This window comes from Siphateles boraxobius, unplaced genomic scaffold (genome assembly GCF_051911475.1).
Source record: "Siphateles boraxobius isolate OS27281-9 unplaced genomic scaffold, OSU_SipBor_1 13, whole genome shotgun sequence".
In the NCBI taxonomy this organism is placed as follows: Eukaryota; Metazoa; Chordata; class Actinopteri; order Cypriniformes; family Leuciscidae; genus Siphateles; species Siphateles boraxobius.
The window spans coordinates 11,637,038-11,643,959 of NW_027508733.1; positions in this window are offsets into that span (position 1 = coordinate 11,637,038).

The window sequence follows — 6,922 nt, forward strand, 5'->3', positions numbered from 1 at the left end:
TTAAAAATATATATATATATGACAATGTTAATGTGTTTTCTCATTCAGAGTCTTTGCCAGAAAATTTTTAACGCAGGTGCTGAGGGGGTGCTAGATCATTGACAGGGGGAGCTGCGCAATTATATAGCCTATATTGTATATACTATTATTAAATGAGCAAAACTTCAATATTTAATATTCAATCATTTTAATTATCACAACTAAAGTTTTAATTTTACTAAATTGAATAAGCACAACATTCAGCATTCAATCAAATATATTTAAAGATTTATTATTTATAATGTTATTTCAACATAATATCTTGTTATTTCGACATATGTGCGTGTGCAACATAATCAGAGAGTAGCCTATTACTTTTCGTTTGGAATAGTTTCGTTTAAAGATTTAGTTGCAAGCTTTCTATATTTCTCATGTCTGTGAGGCATATTTCATTTAATTTATGATGAGATGCGCTCAAGTTCAGTGCAATGCAAGTGACCGCGCTGACGCCTCCATGTCATGATTATATTGTCTGCTATATTTGCTTATTAAATCCAGGCAATTGGTTGATTTTTTTTTTTTTTTAAATTAAGATACAATTTATACAAAACGAAATTCACTTTAAAGAAAGGCAATTTAAAGAAATGTTGCACGTTGAAAGGCATTTTTTGTGCATAGTTAAACATATCTGCAACGTTTATCAAGTTCACGGATAATTGTGCATGCATTTATTAATCATTATGATACTAAAATCATAATAAAGTAGGTTATACTACAAAAAACGTCTCGGTTACATATGTAACCCTCGTTCCCTGAGTAGGGAACGGAGACGTTACGTCGGATGACGACGAATGGGGGTTTCGCCTAGAAAGCCAATCATCTTCGTGTATTATAAAACGAGCCAATGGCGATGAAATGCCATGGGTCTGCGGAATTTGCATAGCGTAACTCCGCCCCACCTCGTGGGTATAAAAGGAGGACACTCAGCAACATGCAGATATGTGTTCGCTGAGGAGCCGAGACTGAACTCAGGCGTCTACCCAGCGGTACAGCGGAAGTGGCAGGGAGACGTAACGTCTCCGTTCCCTACTCAGGGAACGAGGGTTACATATGTAACCGAGACGTTCCCTTTCGTAGTCACTCCGAGTTACGTCGGATGACGACGAATGGGGGTCCCCGTGAAATCACGCCACCTTCACAGCTGTCTTCCAGTGCCCTGCGAAAAGTCTGATCCCCCTGTCGTGATACTGGCACAGACGAAGGAGTCCTACTTAGCACAGGAATACCAAGGTACACTGGGAAGCATATCTCAGAGGAGATATGCCGCAGCATGCCTACCCGTAGGGAGGACTTAAGATACACATATGGCCGGAGGGCTACATATGGAGGAACACTGGAGTGACCAGCCCGAGGGGTGGCAACTTTCAACTCCAGGAGGGCAAGATGGCTTGCCAAGGGAAAGACACATGCTCAAGGAGGCTTACAGTGGAAATACACATGTGGGGGTTACTCAGGGAGGAACCATGCACACGGAGGCACCTAGCCGACGCCCAGGCAATAGACACTGGTGCCAGCATCAACAGTGCTGGAGGAACTCAGGGCTTCAGAGAGGAAGGCTCACCTGAGGAATAATCGCACGTATCCAGTCAGTGGAGTGGAAAGGCGAGCAAGCGAAGACACCTGAGCGGGTCCAGTACTAGCTGACTGAAGCGAGTACACGAGAGGACACAGGCTCCACTCGGAGATTATAGAATCTGGCGAATGTGTTGGGTGTCGCCCAGCCTGCAGCTCTACAAATGTCTGCCAGCGAGGCGCCATGCGCTAGAGCCCAAGAGGAAGCCACACCCCGGGTGGAGTGGGCTGTCACACCAAGGGGGCACGGTCGGCCTTGCTGTTGGTAAGCCAAAGCAATGGCGTCCACTATCCAGTGAGACAACCTCTGCTTTGAGAGAGCCTTTCCCTTCAGTCTCCCACCATAACAGACAAAGAGCTGGTCTGAGGTCCTGAAACACTGCGTTCTGTCTACGTAAGCGCGGAGAGCGCGTACTGGACAGAGCAGTGCCAAGGCTGGGTCTGCCTCCTCCCGGGGCAGCACTTGCAGGTTCACCACCTGGTCCCGGAAGGGAGTGGTGGGAACCTTGGGCACGTATCCAGGCCGGGGTCTCAGGATCACGTGAGAGTGACCGGGCCTGAATTCCAGGCACGCTTCGTCAACGGAGAATGCGTGCAGGTCCCCTACCCTCTTGATGGAGGCCAATGCAACCAGGAGCGCTGTCTTCATAGACAGGAACTTAAGCTCCACTGATTGCAGAGGCTCAAAGGGAGCCCTCTGCAGGGCATTTAAGACCACTGAGATGTCCCAAGAGGGAACCAGAGGAGGACGAGGAGGATTTAGTCTCCTCGCTCCTCTCAGGAACCTGACGATCAGGTCGTGCTTCCCCAGAGACTTACCTTGAACTGCTTCGTGATATGCGGCGATAGCGGCCACATACACCTTCAGGGTGGAGGGAGACAGCCTTCGCTCCAACCCCTCTTGCAGGAAGGAAAGCACGACAGAGATCGAGCATTTCCTGGGGTCTTCTCGACGAGAAGAGCACCAGTTGACGAAGAGGTTCCACTTCAACGCATAGACATGTCTCGTGGACGATGCTCTAGCGGAAGTGATGGTAGCCGCCACCGCTGGTGGCAGGGTACTCAAACCTGCCTCGTCCCGTCCAGGAGCCACACGTGGAGCCTCCAAAGATCGGGTCGAGGGTGCCAAAGGGTGCCCCGTCTCTGAGAAAGGAGATCCTTCCTCAGAGGAATTGGCCAAGGAGGTGCTGTCGCGAGGAGCACCAGTTCGGAGAACCAGGTCCGGGTGGGCCAATACGGCGCAACCAGAATGAGCTGCTCCTCGTCCTCCTTGATCTTGCACAAGGTCTGTGCGAGAAGGCTCACTGGGGGAAACGCATACTTGCGTAGGCCCCGCGGCCAGCTGTGCGCCAGTGCATCCGTGCCGAGAGAGCCCTCGGTCAGGGAATAGAACAGGGCGCAATGGGTCGAGTCGTGAGAGGCAAACAGATCTATCTGTGCGTCCCCGAACTGGTCCCAAATCAGCTGAACCGACTGGGGATGGAGTCTCCATTCGCCGGAGATGGGCCGAAACCGTGACAGCTCGTCGGCTGCAAAGTTCCGATCTCCCGGAATGTAGATAGCACGAAGGGACCTCAGGTGCTTCTGACTCCATAAGAGGAGGTGGCGTGCGAGTTGCGACATACGGCGGGAGCGTAGACCACCCTGACGGTTGATGTACGCTACAGTCGCGGTATTGTCTGAACGGACTAGTACGTGTTGACCCCTGAGCAACGTGAGGAAACGGTGCAGGGCAAGGCGTACTGCCAGCAACTCGAGGCAATTGACGTGCAAAAGGCGCTGGGGTCCTGTCCAGGAGCCCGCGGCAGCATGTCCGTTGCACAAGGCGCCCCAACCCGTGGAAGAGGCATCTGTGGAGACAAAAACATGCCTGGAAACTCGTTCTAGGGGAACTCCGGCCCGTAGAAAGCTGTGGTTCCTCCACGGAGTGAAGGACTGACGGCAGGTCGGAGTCACTGGGACTCGGAACGTGCCGTGATGCCATGCCCACCTCGGGACTCGATCGCGAAGCCACAGCTGAAGCGGTCTCATATGAAGCAATCCGAGCGGCGTTGCTGCGGCTGCGGATGCCATATGCCCCAGGAGCCTCTGAAACAATTTCAGTGGGACCGCACTCTTGCCATCGAACTGTCGAAGGCAAGTCAGCAGCGAGTGTGCGCGCTCGCTCGTAAGCTGCGCGGACATAGCGACCGAGTCGATCTCCATACCGAGAAAAGAGATCCTCTGCACGGGGCAGAGTTTGCTCTTCTCCCAGTTGACCCGAAGGCCCAGACGGGCTAGGTGCCGAAGCACAAGATCCCTGTGTTCGCAAACCTGGTCTCGAGAGTGAGCTAGGATCAGCCAGTCGTCGAGATAGTTCAGGATGCGAACCCCGTGTTCCCGAAGGGGAACAAGGGCAGCCTCGACGATCTTCGTGAAGACGCGAGGAGACAGGGCTAGCCCGAAGGGGAGAACCGCGTACTGGTATGCCTGCCCCTCGAAAGCAAACCGTAGGAACGGTCTGTGTCGAGGTAAGATGGAGACATGAAAGTAGGCGTCCTTCAGGTCTATGGCTGCAAACCAATCCCGTGGCCGCACACATTCGAAAATGCGTTTGGCCGTGAGCATCTTGAACGGCAGCCTGTGAAGGGAGCGGTTCAAGACGCGCAGATCCAGGATCGGCCGTAACCCACCGGATTTCTTGGGGACAATGAAGTACGGGCTGTAAAACCCTGACTTCATCTCGGCTGGAGGGACAGTCTCGATTGCACCCTTCGCCAGCAGGGTAGCAACCTCCGCTCTCATGATAGGGGCATTGCCACCGACCATAGTGAAGCGAACTCCCCTGAAGCGGGGAGGAGACCGTGCGAACTGAATCGCATAGCCGAGCCTGATAGTTCGGGCGACCCAGCGAGAAAGGCTGGGAAGCTCCAACCAAGCTGTCAGATACTGAACCAGCGGGGTCATACGAACCACAGGCGTCCCCCCGGAGGGGCAGCGAAGCGGAGTGACCAGCCCAGGCGAGGGTGGCAAAGCGGCCCGGAGCGGGGGCGCGGTCATGCTCCGCGTCCTGACAGAGGAGACCAGGGAAGGACCAGCGTTCCACGGGGGTCTGCTCTGCCAGGGGTCTGGCGATAGAGGGGGACGAGAGTGGTGAGGTCCGGAGACGGCACACACTGTCGCCCGCACCCTCCGGGACAGAGGGGGACGGGAGTGGCGAGGCCCGGAGGCGGCACACACTGCGGTCCGAGAACTCTGTGACAGAGGGGGATGAGAGCGGCGAGGCCCGAGGGCGTCGCGCACTGTCAACCGGCTCTGTGTGCTCAGTGATGGGTGTATTGATTCTTTCTTTGACCATAATAGGGTACTGCCCACCCGTGGGTGGGCAGCGGGAGAACAAAAGATTCTCCCCCGGCCCTCCGCCGGGGGAAGGAGGGGGCCTGCAACCACCTCCTGGGAAAAAACCGACACCATCACTGAGCAGCCCGTCTCAGGAGCGCCGCTTAGCCTGGCGTTTAGCGGGGCGCGGGGCTGGAGAGGGCTGTGGCGCCTTCCTGCGGCCTCCTCCACGACGCGGCCCGGGTGAAGGCTGCTGCTGGGGCCGTGCGGGAGGGGAGGGAGCCACAGGAGGGCGCCCTCGGCGGCGAGCAGTCTGAGGCGTCTGTACCGACGGCTGGGTGGAGGCAGCAGCAGGCCGTCGGGGCAGAATATGTTTAATCGCCTCAGACTGCTTCTGTGCGGTTGAGAACTGCTGGGCAAAGTCCTCAACCGCTCCGCCGAAGAGGCCGGCCTGGGATATGGGGGCGTCGAGCAGACGGGTACGCTCGGCGTCCCGCATATCAGCCAGGTTCAGCCATAAGTGACGCTCCTGGACCACAGAGGTGGCCATCACCTGACCCAGGGAGCGTGAGGCCACTTTCGTCGCTCGGAGAGCGAGGTCAGTGGCGGCACGCAGCTCATTGAAGAGCCCTGGGTCAGTCCCCGCCTCGTGCATATCTCTGAGCAGCTGGGCCTGGTAGACCTGCAAGGTGCTCATCGCATGCAGAGCGGCAGCCGCCTGTCCTGCAGCTCTGTGAGACCTCGCCACTAAGGTGGACGAGAATCTACAGGCCTTGGACGGGTGCTTAGGATTACCACGAGATGAAGCACTCTGAGGACATAGTTGCATGGCAACAGAGCGTTCAACCGGGGGAATCCCAGTGTACCCATGGGCGGCTGCCCCATCGAGGGGAGGAAAAGCGGAGAAAGCTGACGAACGTACACGGGAGGTCAAGGGAGCCTTCCATGATTTCGTCAACTCCTCATGCACCTCCGGGAAGAATGGCATTGGGGTTGGCTGTGGCCGTGAGGCGGCAGCCGCACCCAAAAACCAATCATCCAACCGCGAGCGCTCAGGGCAGGGCGGAGGGTTCCACTCAAGCCCGATGCTCGCGGCGGCCCGGGAGAGCATGGCGGTCATCTCGGGATCTGATACGGGCAACGCTGGAGCTCCAGAAGGAGGCAACGCAGCCGCATCGTCACTTCCCGATGACTCTTGCCCGCCTTGTGATGCCGCGATCGACATCGAGTCTTCCTCTGGAGCGCCGAATGAAACACGCGGGGCATCGAAGGATGAACCCGGTAGAATCACCGCGGCACTCGCGGGTTGCAACACTGTAGAGGGGGGCGTGGTCCGAGGACGCATCGTCGGATTGTCCCACACCGTAACCCTCAGATCACCCTGTCCACCAGCCGAAGTACAGCCTCTCGTGGAGGATGTAGATCGGGGTGTGGATGAGGGGACTCTCTCCTGAATGAGATCATTGAGTCTAGACCTCAGTGTTGCGATGGCCATGTTCCCACTTTCTTATCCACAAGCGCTGCTTAAGCGTGCTCTAAGCCCAAACACGCAAAGCAGCGATTGTGCCCATCAAAGGAAGACAGGAAACGACCGCACCCAGAAGAACACGGGCGAGACATCTTTAAAAAGACGTGCCACGTGCAGCTCTTTTAGAGAAAAAACTCAGCGATGCTGAGGCGACCAGGGAGAAACACACAGACTGGCAGATCACTGCTCAGATCGCAGGCAATGTGAACTCGCTGGGTACCGCCGTCACACCAACACCGGAGAGTTCGCTCGTCACAGAAGATGAAGTCAGGATTGGCTTGTGGAGTGAAGAGAAGCTCTTGGCTCCGAAGCGAAAACATATCTGCATGTTGCTGAGCGTCCTCCTTTTACACCCACGAGGTGGGGCGGAGTTACGCTATGCAAATTCCGCAGACCCATGGCATTTCATCGCCATTGGCTCGTTTTATAATACACGAAGATGATTGGCTTTCTAGGCGAAACCCC